The sequence below is a fragment of the Lycium ferocissimum genome, unplaced genomic scaffold (assembly GCF_029784015.1).
Source record: "Lycium ferocissimum isolate CSIRO_LF1 unplaced genomic scaffold, AGI_CSIRO_Lferr_CH_V1 ctg9213, whole genome shotgun sequence".
Classification (NCBI taxonomy): domain Eukaryota; kingdom Viridiplantae; phylum Streptophyta; class Magnoliopsida; order Solanales; family Solanaceae; genus Lycium; species Lycium ferocissimum.
In genome coordinates this window covers 30,070-51,429 of record NW_026727632.1, presented here as the reverse complement: position 1 = coordinate 51,429, position 21,360 = coordinate 30,070, and the positions used below count along the sequence as shown (strand labels likewise).

The window sequence follows — 21,360 nt, the reverse complement described above, 5'->3', positions numbered from 1 at the left end:
TGTTCGTACACCACTAATTAAAAATTAACTAAACACAAGACGCCATAATCCTAACAGATATGAGTTTTCCATTTCCATTTTCTTTTCCTACTAAAAATTCTACCTTTTTCTAATCCCTTTATCAGTCTCCAAAAAATTCGTCAATATTCACCATAAACAAAGTCTCCAATCCTTGGATTCCCATTTCCATTACATGCCAATTGTTTTTAATAATATACACAATTATACACACTGATACAGATTTATACAATATATATAGACTTGTATATCAAATATTTAAATAATGTATCTCCATAGTATAAATGTGTATAAACAAGGATAATACACATTTACAGGAGAAAAGATACAATTAAATTTAATGGACTAACAGATACAAAGTATTTTTAAGATTACGTAGAAAGTGGGCCATTCCAGGAAAAACCTCCAATATGGGCCCAATTTTGGTTTAATTGGGCCCCAATTAATATACAATATTACGAAAGTACAACCCTCAACACTTCATTACACCTACGTAGCCAAGTTTTTAAGTTTTCAGTCGCATTGCCCAGTATTTTCTTATAAAGTGTTCAAATGTAACTGTTATACTCCATTTTAATCAGGTCAAAGCGGAGTACAATATATTGGTGATTCCTAATTATTTAATTTAAAAAGTCGCCACCTAATTATTTTAATGATGAATTAAAACATCTTAAGCATCCTTTAAGATTCGTTAACTACGATTAACCGGTCAAACTTAAGTTTATTAAATAAGGCTTTGAAAACTCATTAAAACACAAGTAATAATGCATTTTGTTGAAACTTAAGTGCTAAAATTGCATGTCACTTGAAAAACTCAATTTTTTAATTTAAAGACTTCACAGAAGCTTGAGAGCGTTAATTTTCAAAGCAAGCTAAACTTTGAACATTTTAATGGACTAGATAAAAGAAAAATTATTTACAGAAAGACATCTGATCTCAGGGTTGGTAGAAAAGGTTTAAAATTGGGTAATAATATTCAATACTAGTTAGCTAACTCTTTATTAAAATATTAAAAAAAAAATCTGGTTTATGGATGGACCTTTTGAAAACCGTTTTTTTTTTTTTTAAGTTGGGAATATATCCCAAGGAAAATGTTCAATTAATCCTTTCTTAAAATCTGAATCTAAACTTACCTAAGACATTGCAGCAATAGGAGACGAGCTTTATATTGAAATGACCAAAAATGCCTTAAAATTCCGACTCCGGACATTTGGGATTTGAGAAATTTCCAAGTTACACAAAGAAAAGGAGGGGTGAGGCATGAGTATCAAGAGTCAAATAACAACTAAAATAGAGAAGGAATTAAATCATCCTCAATCTAGGCAGAACCAAAGCGATTAGTTTAAAAAAAAAAAAATTAGAAACTCAGCATACTTTCTTAAAAGCTAGTCTTCTTTGCTACCAGATAATATTCTTTAAACATAAACAGCTTAAACATACAATCTGGAAGAACCACATCTCCTCAACACAACATTCAACTACAGGGAAATGTTCAAATACAGTTCCAGCCAAGTGACTGCTAAATTCTAAAGAGAAGAGAAAACTTGTAAGTTTTAGCTACCTCTTAAGACTTGAACTTAGGAACTCTATAAAGAGGAACACATATTTATATTAATACCTAATTAAGCTCTCAACACACTAGGGTTCATTCACTCAAGTTGGAGTGAGCATTTTTTAGATTTGAGCCAAATGTACAGCACTCTATGACGTAGCAAACAACAGGAGTAGGTTAAACAGGGGAGGAAAGATTACAGTAAAAAAAAAACTTTCTCAACCCTTTTTTGAACCTTCATTCTCAAGGTAGATCTAAAGGAAAGGATAAAGATAAGTCCAGCTATTCAACCACCAATTAAGATTTTGTAAGAACTTAGGCAGACTCAATATCAGCAGATCCATCAGAGCCAGAAAAGCTCATTTTACTTAATGATAAACGAATTAATTCCTTACCCCTTTTAAAATCAAAAGACACCATGTACACATTCAACAAGCACAAACTTATGGTTTCAACTAAAAGAGTAAAACAGTATTCATATTCAATTCAATGTGCACACACAGTTCTGGAACAGACATATGCTAAACAGACTGAATCAAACCAATCCTCCATTTTCAAATTACGCATATGATCATTCATGTTTGAACAAAGGGACAGGACTCAAGCTACCTAAACACATAAGCCGCATATTTTCTGGTGATAACAGAAACTCACGAAACATACATTCTTTACATTAACAATTTGACAATATGACTCTATTCCAACACTTAAACAACTTAATCTCCAGGCCATGTCTTACACATAAAGTCACACATGGTGTGGAAGTAATCTAAGCCAATATACATGGTATTAAGCATGAGATTTATTCAAGAGGGAGTTATATAATATATAATGGCATATGCGGGGACACCTATTATCCTAAATGATCATAGAGTCTGATAACTCTTTTAACCTTTAATTTCAAGCCATTTGCAGAGATTTAACTCAAGTACTGCCTTTCAAACCTTTATTGTTTCTCCTCTCAGTTCATCAGATGAGTTCAGATTCAAAATGACTATTGTAAAGTGTCTTAAACGTAGCTAGCAATAGAGAACTAGGCAGATTGGGGTATATCAAGGGGTTAAGCAGTTTTAAGGCTGATCAAACTATCCATTCATAATCTGGTTTAGTCAAGTAATAGATAAACAAGGAATATATGCAGGCTATTTTAAGCTACGCTAGATTCCTAATAACGTACAATCACACCATGCTAGCCAACACTACTTAAACTAACAAAGTAAGGTACTGTTTGATCACATAATTAAAATCATGCTTAATCAATGTCTACTCTATCAACATTTAGCTTAGCCTAGTCATATTTTAGCTAAAACACAGGATTTCTGCTTTTATCTAAGCAGAAATCTAAAAAATAAGAAATATAATTTTAAACTACCGCATATTAAACTGAAGCTCTACTAAACAAGCATATAAACACACAGAAGCATGCAACACACATAAGGAACATTAAATAACTAAATTAAAACAGAGAAAAAAAATTACACATGCAAACAAGGAATCACAGATACCAATCAAAATCAAATCGAAACTAAAATAGGAGGAAGAGAGGGATTGCACCGACCTTTCTCGTGTGCAGTGAAGAAGATGCGGGGGTCTTAGATCTACGCTCGTAACACCAACAAGTTCCAGCTTGAATACGCTCAGATTCGAAGCGATGGCAGAAGCAAAAGAGAATGAAATGACTTAATACTTCGAGTGAATACCAAGAGGTATTGGAACTAAAGAGGATTAATATTTTCAGGGAATAGAGGCGGCCAAACCCCCCCCCCCCCCCTCAAATGAGCAGCAAAGCCCATATTTATATCGATGAACTAGGGTTTTTAGGCTAAATTTTTGGGCGGGATTTGAATTATTTTCGAGTTTCAAACGAGTCAAATGGAGTCGTTTGAACCTGAACGGTCAGATTTCTCAGAAAGAGGAAGGAGCAGAGTTGCAAAAAAATGGAAAAAAGTTGAAAATCAAGATGAAAGCAACTGGTAATCCTATGCTTTTCTGATATAAAAGCCAATCTTTTCCCGAAATAAGGCCTGCACTCCTCTGATATGGCTAAAGAAGGGTAGGGTTTCGCTGAAAATGGAGGAGAGAGAGCAAGGGGAGGCATCTGATGTTGGCGATGAATCGTTAGGTTTGGGCATTATGAAGAAGGATATGGGTCGGGTCATGTGAAAATATTGGGTTGTATGATAATGGGTTGGTCTGAAAGAAATTGTGGGTTGATTGGGACGGATGGGCTCAAAAAAAATATTTTCTCCTTATACTGTTTTGGGCTTCTAAATTTAAATAAAAAAACCTTCTTCAATTAATTATATTAACGTGTGCTAACTATTACTTACTATAAAATATATTTATTACTACTCAAATAAAATTATACGATGTAGTAATAGCCGTGCGATAATATTTTTAAAGTTTAACAATACGTAAATGCTATTGTTTAATTGCATAAAATAAATGTGATGCGTGTGTGCATAAGACGGTAAATAAAAAAATGTTAAAAGTGATCATAATGCAAATCATAATAATAATGGTAATAATAATAATAATAATAATAATAATAATAATAATAATAATAATGATAATGATAATGATAATGATAATGACAACAACGATAATAATAATGATAATAGGCAATGACTATAGTTGTATAATAAACGGCGGTATTAATAGAAAGATAATTAAAATGCGGTAAAGTATAAATTTGGTTTTGGCTTATTCTCAAAATGTTCAAAATCTTTAGTTAACTCTTCAGGTTGCATGTCTTCTTCATATTCTTCAGAGTCTTGTTCGGCATTTACTATGGGCTCGCTTGTTTCATTACGTGTCACATTCACGATGTCAATGATTTACTAGTTTGATTGCTGAAAAATAAAAGAGAAATTAATTAAATAAAGACGGAATAAGAAATAGAAAAGCATAGTTTGGATTTGGCATTTAAGCTTTCAAAAGTTGGAGGCAAAACACAACAAAAGCATAAACACGATTCAGGCCTCAATTTTGAATCGTGTTGTTTCATCAAATACTAATACAAATCGTCTACCAAGACTCTCGGGGAACCGGGGGCGGGGTATAAGTCCAATTGTTCAAAACATCTCCAGGCTCAGCATCCCAGATAGTTGGAGTCTCAGGGCAATCATCCGAGAATCACGTTGCGTTCGGCTTCTTCTCGACGATGAATAGATTCGAGTCCTTCCACGAGGTTGTCTTCGGCGCCTTCCTCGATACTTGGGTGACAGATGCCTTGAAAATTGACTGATTCAGGAGAGGAATAGGATTTGGCAAGGGAATATCACTTTTTTTTTTGAGACTAGCCAGTGAAATTTCTTCAAGAGTGGGTTCATATTCAAGACCGAAAGTATCCTTCTGCCCGGGTAATTGAACTGGTTCCACTATTCCATCCAAGTTCACCCCGAGACCTCGACCAGGCTTGAAACCATTCTTCAACATTTTCCAAGCCACCATCATAAGCACACGTGACAATTTTACCCTTTCAGCTTGAGTAGTACACATCGTTTCCTTGATATGGAAGACAAATCCATCTAACCTTTCTACACTTTCGATAACAGGAATTGAGTTTTTGGGATATATCGGATTGTTGTCTTCTCCATAGATCACTATTTCTTGAGGGACTTCACTGTGACAGTTCTGCGGTTCATTATACGGATCGTATAATCGGCCGTGGAACCCATCTTTTCTCCGATCTTGTTCTCGTCACTTCGTTTGATCTCCAATTCTTATGGAACCTTCTTGATACTTGTTTAACACCTCGTTAACAATTTAAGGGACATTATAATTCTTTTTCACACATTATTAAGCCATCATTAATTCGATACTCATAAATTCTGCCTGGTACACAACATATATCTTGTTTTCCTTAACAACTTTCGTCCCCTACCGCAAACGTCTTTGAAATCTTAGTTAGAATCATCAAATGCTATTTCTTACTTATTAAAACATCGTATACATCATGCCCTTCGTTAGTCTATTCACTATACGTCAACGGGAAATTTAAAGGGTGTAACATACATGCTCCCCGAAAAAGCCCTTCCATCGAACATTGCGAACAATCTCATCCTGTTTCTTCAAATGAGTTTAGTCATCCCAAGGCTTAACGTCCAAGTGAATGGATGACTTTTCACCTACAAAAAGTAAAAACAATAAAATGAAGCTTATTGATGATTTACTTGAGGAACATATTTTCCACATTCAACTTCTATGATGTTTTGCATTTTCTTTCAACGCATAATTATGCATTGAACACAAAAGCAACTGAGAAAGAAATATCAAAGCTCACTTTTTCTTCTTGGTAGATACCTTACCAGCCTCCCTTGTTTCTGCTGCCTTCTTTTCTCCCTCCTCCTCTCCAAAGAAATCAATATCATCATCATCATCATGGCATTATTGGCTAGCTGCATAATCCAATGTGTCAAACTAGGCTTGTTCACGCGAGAAAATAAACATTAATTCAAGAAATCCCGCCTTCCTATTCGAAAAATGTGTTGACCGAATATTATGTATTAAATGTTGCACCCAATATCAAAATGTTAACTTTGAGCATCCCGCCAGCAAGCGGGAAAGAAATACACAAATCTCCTAACACCAAGATTAAAACAAAGTTTGTGGACTTCTTTACTTCGAATAAATTGAGTCGAACATATCATCAAACACCTTTCTTACCCAAAGAAAGATGCACTTTCGAGAGTTTAGATATTTAGATTTTTTAAATTTGTCTACAGAAGTTATTAACAAATTATAAATCGGTTAAATTTCTCTGCATGTGTGTGCGCATGAAGTTACAGTCAAGCCTCCCTATAATTGTCATTCGATATAACAACATTTCACTATAACGGCCTAATTTCTCCGGAACCGATTTTTCATGTTATATTTTACTTCTCTATAACAACATTCTACCTATAACATCAGTGACATTTTATTATAGCGGTACACTCTTCGTAAAATTACCTCTCTATAACAACCATACTTAGATATTCTGTAATTATATTTTGTAAGAAATATATTATGTATAAAAATAAAATGTTACAATATTTATGTTAATCATCATTAATGTCATGCACATAGTAGAAGAGTCAATTGCTAAGCTTAGATAGTCTTCAACAGAAAGCTATTAAATTCCCTTTTGCTGAAAGTTTGGACAAAATTCTTTGTCAATTCAAGCGTTATATTATCACTGTAGACATCGAAATTTTAATTGAATTAATCCATACAAAATTTGGATTAAGTTCTAAGCTCATGTTGACCAAGTCATATTTTGGTTAATAAAGATTAATTATTTAAGTCAAAATTACATGACTTGAATGTAATCCAAATTACATCTGGGTTAGTTCATTAAGTTGGGCCTTTAAAACAGGAGCCCAACCCACATCTTTCTAGCCCAAGACCGCTAGAATTTCTTGGAGACCAAAATACCCCCAAGCTCTAGCTCACACCTGTAACACCCCGCATCTTGGAACTAAGTTTAGGCTCATATCATTAGAGTTCTAGTGGAAACACTGAAGGTTTGAACGTTTTGCGAAAATGGTTGATAGGCCTATTTCGGGCAGCGATAACTCCTTGATCAGTTTGGAATTTGGGAAAGTACCCTTAATGAAAGTTGTAGCATGTAGAAACACCTTTCTAACGATATAAGGACCAAGCCAATTAGAGATCGGAGCAATGAGATATGATCGTCTCAATATGGCTACTAGTAAGGCACTTGAAATCCTATAGAATCGGCTAAGTGTTCGATACGTCTGCCTTCCAGTCAAATTTTGTGAAACTCCGTTGGGAATTTGAGAAAATGTCCTTGATGAAAGTTGTAGACCTTTGAAATAGCTTTCTAAAGGTATATTATGGGTCTTGAACGGAGCTGTGTACAAAAAGTTATGCCCATTTTACTGAAGCATGTTCGCTGGAAATCCTGCCTGTGTTACGGTGGACGTTACGGGCCGTAACACGTGTTACGGGACCGTAACATGGAGCTGTAACGTCTCAAAAATTTCCAGAACTCACTGGAAATTTTCACTAAGGTACGGTCCCAAGTTACGGGACGTCCTTCATGTTACGGAGCGTCATCTGGGGGCGTTTTTGGTCCGTTAAGTACGTTTTCGGGTCACCTGACTTCGAGAGGCCATAACCCTATCATTTATTGGGAATTTGGGAAAACTCAAAGAACGAAAGTTGTAGATAATTGAAATACCTTTCCAACCATACATCGTGGACCTACAGGTGACATCGGGATAGGAAGATATGAACGTAAGGTCCCAACCCGATTTCAAGTCGGGTCAAACCCATTTCCCCTTGGTATTTAAGGGAAATGCTCAACCCTAGCAGCCCCATTTTCTCATATTTTCAGATTTTAGAGAGAGAGAGAGGGATAGAGAGGAGAGTTAGAGAGAGAAAGTAGAGAATCAACCAAGTTGAAGGCCCCGAATCCCGAGGCTCGTGAAGGATAAAGTGTAGTACAAGTTGTTGCCGTCATTCTAAGCTAAAAATCGAACTTGGGGAGGTTGATTTCGTGGTGAATACTCATAAAAGGTAATGTTTCTACTCCCTAATCATTTATAGTTGTGAATTGATGAATTCTTGGGAGAATAATAATTGGGTTTGATGAAGAGAATTATATGAACTATGCTAGAGTTGTTGGATTGTTAACTTGGGATTGTTGTATTCATATGGGTGATGAATAATAATGTTAATTACATCTAATTGAGATGGTAGAATCATCTAAAAGTAATAGAATGGGGATTGGGTGAAGAAAACACCATTAATGAAGGTTGTGGAGCTTCATGCCCACCAAGTGTTTGATAAAATGCTTAGATGAACAAAGCATGGATATTGTTGCTAATATAGAATCCCTATGACCTGTATTGCTATAGATTAAAGTTGAAGGGATTGGAGGACACTGTGATACGCTCAAAAGCAGGAAGTTAAGGTACGTAGAACTTCCATACACATGTGGGAATCTCTACATTCTTCCCCATGATCCATTTCGTAAAATCCATGAAGCTCAAATCCTAGGGCATTAAACCCAACATATTGGTAGCCCATAATTATGTATGTATGTACATGAATTTTGTATCTAAGTTCGTTATTGTATTCCTACTCTTCCATTACGGATATTAGGAATCCTAGCTTAATCCATGAATCATGAATTCTTCCTCATGTGTTCTCATTATGTTCATATGAAGCTTATGATTTTATTTTGCAAGTTACAACCATGTTTTCAAGTCAATTACACATATATGATTATGAACTATTCTTATTACTCATGAATCAAGAACATGTTTGCAAGAATATGACAAGTTATCTTATGAAACTACACTTCAAGTTATTTCATGAAACCGTGTTTACAAGTTATTTCATGAAATCATGTTTTTAGTTATTTTCATATTCGGGAGTTGTATTAATACCGAGAAGGCTCAGATAGCCTGAAACTACGTATGCCAACGTAGGATAAGGATCGCTCCGCCCAGTTAGGACGATTCCTTCATATTTTTCCCCATTGAGGGATTTTGGATCCATTCATGTCATGTTCATGTCTCGTGCCCCGGCAAGGTACGAGATGGCTTAGCTGATCGGGCAGAGATCAGACTCCACGTTTCTCCCCGTGGTGGTTCATGTCGGTATTACAGACTATTACAGATTATTTCATGCTTACAGTACTCATGTTTATGTTCAGTTTCAACTTCATGTTTATGTACTCATGCTCATGCTCATGTTCATGTCCGGGTTTTCAGTTTCAATTCTTATCATGTTATCTTATGTCCCATGTTGTTTCTTTCGGTTGCTTTACATACCAGTACATTTAACGTCCCCTTTTTATTGCCCGGGAGCCTGCATTTCACGATGCAGGTACTGATATACAGGACGACACATCTGCTCAGTAGAACAGCATTCACATCAGCTTATTGGTGAGCCCCATTTCATTCGGGGTTTAGTCAACTTTTGTTTTATGATTAATTATGCATCTAAAGGTATGCTGGGGGCCTTGTCCCAGTAAGTATGTTTTCCAGTCAGACTCATGATAGAGGTTTCATAGACTAGACAAGTCAGTTATATCATGTCAGATATTCGGAGTCGTATAGCCATTTTTGGCTCATTCATGTTATTTCCGCACTCATGTTTAAACAAGTATTTTTATTAAGTATTATGACTTATTATGTTTTTATAAAGGCTCATCATGCATTCACATTATATTTCCGCTCATGTATGCCTCATGATGATTCGGCGGAAGCATGTGGTTCGCTCGGTCGCATGCAGTCAGGCACCGAGTGTCGTGTTACGTCCAGCCATGGTTCGGGGCGTGACAAAGCTTGGTATCAGAGCCTAGGTTCAAGGATCTTTAGGGAGTCTATGAAACCGTGTCCAGTGGGGTCTCTTTTATATGTGTGAGGGCCCCACACATATAAACAGTTGACCACCAAGACATTCAGGATTGTCTCATTTCTTTCTACTCTAGATCGTGCCATGTCTTAGAGTAATAAGTAACCTTCTCTTCCAATCGAATTACGTACATTTTGAATGCGCAGGAGATGAACAGGTAATTCAAGGTCCAAGTAAGGATGTTTACCCATAGGGGTACAATTGTGCGGACTTCATCGGTAACGAATGAGACTTCAAGTGCTATTGAAAGTGGAATACAATGTAAGTTGCCCGAGAAGGGGTGTAGTGGAATGAATGGTATGTTGAATGATAATGATGTTCTTGAGAAAGGAGAATGGAATACCACAAGGAGAGGATATTAGACAAATTAGAAAAAGGAGCTAAGTCTGCAGGAAACGTAAATCATGAAGGATCTCAAGGAAGTGGTGGTAGACAATTTTATACCGGAGGTCATCAGGACCCACTCCATCTGCAGTTAAAGATTGAAAGGGGAAAATAAACAAGAAAGTGTAACAGGTACAGTTTGATTTGGACATATGAGGTAAGTTCATCATTTTTTTTATATACTGTTGTTGAAATTGGGAGCCCTGTGTGGCTATGATATGATATGATATGATATATATGTATATATGTTGGCCTTGTGAGGTATTGTTGGTATTTCACCAACGTGCGGTTTTGGGATAGTAAGAAATACGAGGAAACTCGCAAAAAAAAAATTCCTAGAAATAGAAAAGAGAATAAGATATAAGTTCGTAATATGCAGGAAAAGCCATGTCAACAATAATGATAAGATTTGACTAAGTTACGAGTACGGTCGACTTTGAGAAATATGATTTGATTTCCTATTCGGATGAACACCTTAAGTGGGTGACGGTTGGATACATCCGAATGTGTGTTAGAAACCAAGGGCTTAAGTTAAGTTCAGAGTAGAGTGATTAGTGGAAGAAGAAATCAGCTAAGCCGTAAGAGAGAAAACTACAGAAGAATAACCTTTAAGAGTTGTCAAAAGGGGTTGACCTAAAATTTACAATGTGAGCAGAGTAAAGTCATTAAGATGGAGTATGCCAGTTATGAATACAGTAGCAACCGTTCATGTAAGTAAATTTAGTTTTTCCCCATGAGAAATTGCTCAGATGGGAGTCAAAAAAAAAAAAGATTCATCAATGTTGTAGAGTACAAATGAATTACAAAAGATAAGGAATGTTAATTGGATCCCATCAAAAGAGAAGAATTTGTTAGTATAATATGTTAGCCTTGGTCTAAGGGGGAGATGCATAAATCGCCAATAAGTCCAATGAGATAATTGAAGACCCGAAGGGTTAGTATGAGATGTGAAGAACCTCAGTTCAGTTAGATTGGCATAATAAGATAGTCTCCATAAGGGAATATGCCTCATCTTATAGAAAACCAAAAGTGAGTCGAATGATCGTCGAACGGATCATGTCAAGTTCAATTACCATCGATTAGGCGATCACAGAAAAGTTATAAGATCATGCCCAGTTATGTGTCACAAGAGTAGTGCCATTGCACAAGACTCTAATCTTTAAGGTGCTAGTGAAAGACTTAGCGCACAACCGTACTATGAGTATTTTAGGAAGTATCTAAAATCAAGTATGGGAAGTATGGCTCATGATTTAGACAAGACAAGAGAACTATGTTGAAAGAAGTTCACCGCTTATCCAAGCTAGGAATTCGACTTTCAGGCTCCGAAGTAGGTGGAGTTATTGCCGAGGACATGGCATTCCTGCTTAGTCATTGAAGTTAGAGAGAAGTAGTTTGGTGATTCCTAATTGTTGCAGATGAAAGAGGGGATTCACGAATATAAAGCCTTAGCTTTTGAACAAGGGGGAGATAATGGTACCATGAGATACCGAGGCAGATTATGCGTTCCAGATATAGATGGTTTAGAGAGCTAATTATGTCAGAATCTCACCATTCTAGGTCTACCTCGTTCAGCTAGGAGGCATGATTTATTTTGGGTGATTGTGGATAGACTTACGAAGTTAGCGCACTTCTCGCCAGTTAAGACCACAAATTGAACAGGAGATTATGCCAAGTCATATGTTAATGAAATTACCATATTGTATGGGACCCTAGTGTCCATTATTTCAGATTATGGTGCTCAGTTCACAACGAACTTCTGAAAATCCTTTCAGAAAGGATTGGGTACCAAGGTGAACCTTAGCACAATTTTTCATCCTCAGACAAATGGTCAGATAGATACGCTATTCAGATCTCATGTTATAATATTCATGTTAGTTCAATACTCAGATATTTATGTCAGCTTAGTACTCAGATATCGATCCGGACACACATATTCATGTCGATCCGGATTCGATTAATCCGGTATTCGGTATTCATCTAATCCGGTATTCGGTTCGCTCGGTATTCATCGGCTAAGTCTTCGGTCGTTCAATAGACATTCGGTTTAGTACCTCGGCAATTTAGTAGTCATGTATTCATTCGGTTCGAACTATGTGTCCTTGATTTCAATGGTAATTGGGATGACCACCGCATCTTATTGAGTTACTTATAAAAAAAAAAAAAAGATGACTTAGTATTGGGAGGACACTGTTTGAAACCCTTTTGAGCAAAGGTGTAGATCACCAATTGGTTGGTTCAAAGTTAGTGAAGCAGAGTTGTTAAGATCAGATTTGGTTTACCAGGCTATGGAGAAAGTTAAGTTAATACAGGAGCGTTTGAAAACGGCTCAGAGTCACCAGAAGTCTTACACAGATGTGAGGCGAAGGGACTTAAAATTTTCAGTAGATGATTGGGTGTTCCTTAAAGTCTTACCCATGAAGGGTGTCATGAGATTTGGCAAGAAAGGCAAACTCAGCCCAAGATATATTGGACCTTATAGAATTCTGCGAAGGATCGTTCTAGTAGCTTATGAACTTGAGTTGCCACGAGATTTGGTTGTTGTACATCTCGTGTCTCATGTGTCCATGTTGAGAAAGTGTGTAGGAGACCCGTCGTTGGTTGTTCCTGCTGATACTATAATAGTTAAGGATGGTTTGACCTATGAGGAGATCCCCGTAGCCATTCTCGACCGTCAAGTTCACAAGTTGAGAACTAAGGAAGTAGCCTCAGTGAAAGTCCTGTGAAGGAGTCAGAAAGTTGAGGAAGCTACATGGGAAGCCGAAGAGGATATGAAATCCATGTACCCGCACTTGTTTCAGCCCGAGAAGAGATTTATGATGAAACACCAAGATTTTGAGGTATGTAAGCTTTCTTTTCATGTTTTTGGTCGTGTGTGGCCAATTTATAGTGCTATTGTGATGTAGCCCTGTGAGGCAATGATATTATGGGCTGTTGTGGCAGGTTGGTAGTGCCATATTACAGGGGAAACTCTGGCAAAATTTTTGTAGAATCCCGAATGTTAACATTTGAGGACGAATGTTCCAACAGAGGGGGAGAATGTTACACCTTAGAAATTTCCCCGTTAGCGTACCGCGAATAGACCCACGAAGGGTATGACGTATACGACATGTTGACGAGTAGGAAATAATATTTAATGATTCTAAATGAGATTTCAAAGATATTTGAGGTAGGAGACGAAAGTTGTTAAGGAAAGCAAGGTATATGTTGTGTGTCGGGCAAGAATTACGAGTATCGAATTAATGATGGCTTAATGACATTTTGGAGAAGAGTTATAATGTCCCTTATGTATTCATGCCTCACGTTTCACGTTCAAGTTCATGTATTCGCTATTCATGTCTCATGCTTGGGCACTGATGTTTTCATGAAACTATGTCATGTCAGTTTCCATGCCCCGTGTCATGTTATGTCTCAGTATTCACGTTTCCATGTAACCATGTCATGTTAGTTCAGTCTCCATGTTTCATGTCATGTTTCCTTCACGTTCATGTAGTCAAGCCATGTCTAGCCATATTCTTAACCATGACCCATCATTCGAGGACGAATGATCCCAAGGGGGAGATATTGTAACACCCCGCATCTTGGAACTGAGTTTAGGCTCATATCATTAGAGTTCTAGTGGAAACACTGAAGGTTTAAACGTTTTGCGAAAATGGTTGATAGGCCTACTTCGGGCAGCGATAACTCCTTGATCAGTTTGGAATTTGGGAAAGTACCCTTAATGAAAGTTGTAGTATGTAGAAACACCTTTCTAACGATATACGGACCAAGCCAATCAGAGATCGGAGCAAGGAGATATGATCGTCTCAATATGGCTACTAGTAAGGCACTTGAAATCCTATAGAATCAGCTAAGTTTTCGATACGTCTGCCTTCACCAAATTTAGTGAAAATCCGTTGGGAATTTGAGAAAACTTCCTTGATAAAAGTTGTAGACCTTTGAAATATCTTTTCAACGGTATATATGGGTCTTGAACGAATCTGTGTACAAAAAGTTATTCCCATTTTACTGAAGCCTATTCGCTGGAAATCCTGCCTGTGTTACGGTGGACGTTACGAGCCGTAACACGTGTTACGAGATCGTAACATGGATCCGTAATGTCCCAAAAATTTCCAGAACTCACTGAAAATTTTCACTAAGGTACGGTCCCAAGTTACGGGACGTCCTTCGTGTTACGGAGCGTCATTTGGGGGCGTTTTTGGTCCGTTAAGTATGTTTTCTAGTAACCTGACTTCGAGAGGCCATACCCCTATCATTTATTGGGAATTTGGGAAAACTCAAAGAATAAAAGTTGTAGATAATTGAAATACCTTTCCAACCATAGGTCGTGGGCCTATAGGTGATATCGGTATAGGGAGATATGAATGTTTTAAGACAGAAAGGTCCCAACCCCATTTCAAGTCGGGTCAAACCCATTTCCCCTTGGTATTTAAGGGAAATGCTCAACCCTAGCAGCCCCATTTTCTCATATTTTCAGATTTTAGAGAAAGAGAGGGATAGAGAGGAGAGTTAGAGAGAGAAAGTAGAGAATCAATCAAGTTGAAGGCCCCGAATCCCGAGGCTCGTGAAGGATAAAGTGTAGTACAAGTTGTTGCCGTCGTTCTAAGCTAAAAATCGAATTTGGGGGATGTTGTTTTCGTGGTGGCTGCTCATAAAAGGTAATGTTTCTACTCCCTAATCATTTATAGTTGTGAATTGATGAATTCTTGGGAGAATAATAAATGGGTTTGATAAAGAGAATTATATGAACTATGCTAGAGTTTTTGGATTGTTGACTTGGGATTGTTGTATTCATGTGGGTGATGAAGAATTATGTTAATTACATATAATTGATATTGTAGAATCAACTAGAAGTAATATAATGGAGATTCGGTGAAGAAAACACCATTAATGAAGGTTGTGGAGCTTCATGCCCACCAAGTGTTTGATAAAATGCCTAGGTGATCAAAACATGGATATTGTTGCTAATATAGAATCCCTATGACCTATATTGCTATAGATTAAAGTTGAAGGGATTCAAGGACATTGTGATACGCTCAAAAAGCAGGAAGTCAAGGTATGTAGAACTTCCATTCACATGTGGGAATCTCTACGTTCTTCCCCATGATCCGTTTCTTAAAATCCATGAATGTTCAAATCTTAGGGCATTAAACCCAACATATTGGTAGCCCGTATTTATGTATTTATGTACATGAATCTTGTGTCTATATTCGTTATTGTATTCCTAATCTTCCATTACGGTTATTAGGAACCCGTCAAACTAATCCATGAATCATGAATTCTTCCTCATATGTTCTCATTATGTTTATATGAAAGTTATTGATTTTATCTATCAAGTACAAGCATGTTTTCAAGTCAATTATATATATGATCACGAACTATTATTATTACTCGTGAATCAAGAACATGTTTACAAGAATATGACAAGTTATCTTATGAAACTGCACTTCAAGTTATTTCATGAAATCATGTTTACAAGTTATTTCATGAAATCACGTTTTCAATTCTTTTCATGTTCAGGAGTTGTATTAATACCGAGAAGTCTCAGATAGCCTGAAACTACATATGCCAACGTAGGATAAGGATCGCTCGCCCGGATAAGGACGATTCCTTCATATTTTTCCCCATTGAGGGATTTTGGATCCATTCGTGTCATGTTCATGTCTCGTGCCCCGCAAGATACGAGATGGCTTAGCCGATCGGGCAGGGATCGGACTCCACGTTTCTCCCCGTGGTGGTTCATGTCGGTATTATAGATTATTTCATGCTCCAGGTACTCACGTACCCGTGGTGATATCACGTTCGGTTTATGAAACCGTTACTTTCAACTTATGTTTATATATACATATGTACTCATGTCATGTTCATGTGTTTTCGCTTTCGATTCTTATCATGTTCTTCCATGTCCCATGTTATTTCATTCGGTTGCTTTACATACCAATACATTCAATGTCTTTAGACGTCCCCTTTTATTGCCCGGGGGCTCGCATTTCACGATGCGGTAATCGATATACGGACGACACATCTTCTCGGTAGGACAACATTCGTATCGGCTTATTGGTGAGCCCCATCTTCATTTGGGTTTAGTCAACTTTTGTTTTATGATTAGTCATGCATCTAAGGTATCTTGGGGGCCTTGTCCCCGCAAAGTATGATTTCCGAAATCGGACTCATGATAGAGGTTTCATAGACTAGACAAGTCAGTTATGTCATGTCAGACATTCGGAGTCGTATAGCCATTTTGGCTCATTCATGTTATTTCCGCACTCATGTTTAAACAAGTATTTTTATTAAGTATTATGACTTATTATGTTTTTTTTTATAAAGGCTCATCATGCATTCACGTTATATTCCGCTTATGTTATGTATCATGATGATTCAGCAAGTCATGTGGTTCGCTCGGTCGCATGCAGTCAGGCACCGAGTGCCGTGTTACGTCCAGGCCATGATTCGGGGGGTGACAACACCTATAAAAAGGGGCCACACATCCCATGTTAAAGACATCTTGACATCTTGAAAATGGCACACCATCTTGATAGAGGCAAAAGGAAAGCAACGACATCTACATAAGTCTTCTCCAAAGGTGTTCAACAAGAAGGAGAGTTCGATAGACGTCTTCCCTCAAGAACAATCCAAAGTGTTGCTCAAGGTTCTTCCAAGATTCAACACATCAACAGAAGTTCATCCTTCATTCGAGAAAGATGCTACATTGGTCCTCGAATCAAGGCGAGCAACATGGAGATTAGAATCAAGGGATACATCAAGAGTTGTACTCACAAAATAATCAATAAAATGATTTTTTCTCATATTTGTTTTATGATTGCAGTTATTTATTTTCTGCTAGAAAAAATTATTGCGAACAATCACTAAGAGACTAGAATTTATAATTCTTACATCAAACTTGAAATATTTAAATTCTCAATTAATTTTAAATGCATATGTTCCTTTGATTTTAATTTTATCGGTGTGGTACAACTAGTTATGGATTTATTGGTAATTTATTAGTCATTTCAATTTTTAATTAATGAGAAATGAAAATAAATTGAGATTTTAACATTAACAATTATATATTATTTTCGTTTATAACATAGAAAGTACTAAAAATAATTGTTTGCGTACTTTTGTTTATAACAACTAAATGAGATCTAAACATCAAATGACAAATACATTCATAACAACACCTCACTATAGCAGTTAGAAAATTTTCGGACAAACACTGCAATTATAGAGAGGTTTGACTGTATATGGTGGTAGTCATTTTAAGTGCAAAATAAATTTTTGGAACTCACCAAGAGTGTTGAGAAAATAATAGGTGAAGTATCAAGTATTAATACTTGCATACACACGGACATCAATTCAGGTCTTAAATTTGAATTTGTTTATTCTCCAGTTTTCCAACAAAGGTTCCAGGAATGGATTGAAGGTTTCATCTGTAATAGGTATTAGCATGGTACAACTTTCATTTTCAGTGAACACTAACAAAAAAATTTCTCAGTAACACGACTTGAATTTGATGCCCCGAACGTACATTTTACAAGCATATAAAATTATAAAATAAATAGTAGTAATTTTTTTTCTTTGAAACTGGTAAAATTGTACGTAATTATAAAGTCATAGAAGGACATTGAAGATGAATACGAAGACAAAGGTTTTGTGGCACTGACCAAATGGAATGGCTGAACAAATCTATAAAGAACGACAAATTAGCTCATTCAGTTTTCATGTTGCTGGCTATAGCGTGCTAACATGTTCTGGTGTTTATATATTTTGTCTGATTGATTTGTTTTTCATTTTGCTCTAGGCATGGGCTGGAATTTTTTTAAAAAAAAATTCATTCAGTATCCAATATTGTCACTCTCAAATTCATTAGTAATGTCTAAGAATGTAATAAAGGTACCCTACTCTTCTACAATTGGATTTCTTCCAAAAGGTACTTAAATAATATCCCAAAGAAACTTGATAAAAAAATAACCTAGAAAAAATAGCACGAGCTAATAGTTTTTCAGCCGAATGTAGAGAGTATTCTTCATAAACTTCCGTTGAGTATTGTTGATTGCTCACTTTTTCAGGTTTGACTTGAGGGAGGGATTTTTAAACATCCTGAGATAAAATCAAACATATACTGCCAAAAATATGGATGTGTTTGGACCCGCAAGGGTGGCTCAGTTGGTTGAGCATTGAAACTTTCGTAATGGAGTGCCTTGGCTTAAACCCTCTCCTACAACAACAAGTGATTTCCTTCCGGGTTGTTGGTTTATCGTGGAAGGGCAACCCCTTTGGTTTTTTTGTGGTAAATTTGTGCCCTTTAGGCTCCGGACTCTACCTTTAATCTCTCCAAAGTCACATGTATTTGGTTAAACATTTAAGAGGTTGTTTGGTTGAGAGATGTGTTATACAGTGAGTAATAATGTAGGGATTGTAGCGTAGAGATTAATAATATAGGTATTGTAATGTAGGAATTATAATACAGGGATTACCCTCCGTTAATAGTTGGAATCAATTATATCCTCGCCCTTATAAAATTTGGCATTCACTTGTCCACTAATTAAGGGATAGGTGCCAACTGCCAAATGAAAAATTCTTTTTCTCTATATCTTCTATAAACAACCAGGCAAAAGCTCTCCTCTTCTTAAATTGCAATTTTCATATAAGACAGCAATTTATATCTTTTTCTCTTGAAAATTAACCATTATCATATCAAATTCGATGAATGTAGTCGCTTGCTACAATGTGATTGACAAGATGGTTCAAAGTTAATTTTAATATTCATTTTCACAAGAAAAAAAGTAATATTATCATGCTTTCAATTCTCATAATCCGATAATTTTGTGAAACGATCAACCAAAACTGGGCGTTAAGATTTAAGAAAAATAATCGAGCAAATATTTTTTTGATACAAAATCAGCAGAGAGAACACAAAGAAACAAAGCAAAAAAAAAGTACTGGAAAAGAAAGAAAAAAGCGAATCGGAAAAGAAAGAAAAGGCAGAATCGAAAACAGAGCATATATAGCAAAGAAACCGTAGCAAAAAAAAATCAGCAAGAAACGAAAGCAGAATAACAAAGAAGAAGAAAAGCGAGCGTAACCTAGAATTCGAGAAAGAAAAAACAGAACGATTGTGAAGAAAAAAACAGAGCAAAAAAGAGAGCTTGAAAGAAGAAGAAGAAACTGAAGAAGAAAGAAAGAAAGAAAGAAAGAAAGAAGAAAAGCCGAGCAGAACCCTAGAATTCGAGAAAAAAACAGAGCAAATGTGGAGAAAAAAACAGAGCAAATGTGGAGAAAAAAACGAGCAAAGAAGAGAGCATGAAAGAAGAAGAAGAAGAAGAAGAAGAAGGAGGAAAGAAATTACCGAAAGTGGAGAAGAAGAGTCGGCAAAACCCTAACCGATTGTGCGTAATAAAATTTCTCAAAGTCGCGCCGAGGATTTCAAATAACCGGACTACTTATTTTATTAAAATTGACCCAGACTTTTTATTTTATTAAGATTTTGACCTTTTAGTATTATTTTATTAAAATTTTGACCTGGACTTATTATTTTATTAAAGTTGTCCTTTCAAAAAACAGCCCACAACATAAAGCGTACGCTTCAGCCGCTTCACCGCTTCAGCCGCTTCACCGCTTCATTCTCAGAAGCGCCCGCTTTATTGGGTAGCCTCCGCTCCACTTACCTGAAGCGACAAAGCTTCGCTTCACCGCTTTAAGCGAAGCGTAACGGTGAAGCGCCCGCTTTCCTGAACACTGTTAAGAAGATCTATAACAAAAGGTAACTCTCGTATCTTTCTTCATTAGATAAGTGTCGCCCGTGCAGAGCACGGGCCCAACACTTTCAATCTTCATCCTCAGACATCGCATATTGATTTGTAGAAATAGGATATCTTTGTGCCACTATTTTAAGTTTCGACTCATATTGTTAGAAGTCCTGACGAATCGTTAGAAGTCCTGATGGATGAGCAAATATTTGTCTTGTCACAAGTCCTACCGGATTGTCAGGACTTTAGTACAAAATACAAATTATGTCTTAACTCTGAAACAAATGGCTCATAAGTTTTGGTGGATTCCTAGAGGTTCGGATGGATAGGCAAAGACTTGCCTAGCCTTATGCAAGTTTGGGTGGATCATCAAGACTTTAGTACAAATTGTGTCATAACTTTATTACAAATTGGTCCACAAGATTCTAATGGATTGTCAAAAGTTCTAATGGATTGGTGTCTTGCCACAAGTCTTGATTTTGTCATAACGGGCACAAATTATGTGCAAATCTTTACGGAACTTCAGTACTTACACAAAAATTTCAGCAACACATTTCTTGCTTCAAAATTTGTCCAAATTGGTTCATATATGTCAACCCATTAATTAAATACTCCTTTCATTCCATTTTACTTGGCTCTTATTAACTTAGCACTCAGCTTAAGAAACTATTTTTTGGGGTTACCGACTTCATTTTTATTTAATTCAAAAGGATGAATCTTTAGTGACATAAACATTGGTGAATTATTCAGTATTTGCCAAAAATAATTTCTTGCAGTAGTTGATAGTACGAAGAACTCAATGAGAATGGAGAAAGGTTTTGTGAGGTCAGTATTATGTTAATAATTTTGGTTACTTTTCAGCTTCACCTTAGCTTATGTTCAATATTGGGATTGGCAAAAAACGAGTTACCTTATCTTTATTTTCCTTCTAAAAAAAGTAAAAACCAACATCTCTCTCTCTCTCTGCATGTATATAAGTTTATTTTTGATGTTTATATATGAATTTCTTTCTATTCACTGGGGGCAGTGGCGGACCCAGGATTTTACCGGTCGTGGGTGCCTCATTTTCTTTAACATGAGTTGCTAACGATGACATAATATAAATGCACAACTATTTGAATGCAACACTAAAAGAAAACTGCAACTAATATTATCATTACCAAAAGAGGCTTTTAATCACAAGTTTCATACAAAAGAAAGACTTCTAGTCAGTAGTCACAAGTCCGATCCCAAAAAAAAGACTTAGTCTCAAGTCTGATCCAAAAAAAAAAAAAAGACTTCTAGTCA

The 21,360-nt window shown here is 36.4% G+C and overlaps 1 long non-coding RNA gene across 1 annotated transcript; it reads left to right on the top strand.

The window, feature by feature from the left end:
• The first annotated feature begins 7,229 nt into the window (after nt 1-7,229).
• Nucleotides 7,230-9,642, top strand: LOC132046052 (uncharacterized). The gene is made up of 2 exons (XR_009412583.1): nt 7,230-8,492; nt 9,413-9,642. It is a non-coding gene; the product is annotated as an uncharacterized LOC132046052 (long non-coding RNA).
• The last annotated feature ends 11,718 nt before the right edge of the window (nt 9,643-21,360 follow it).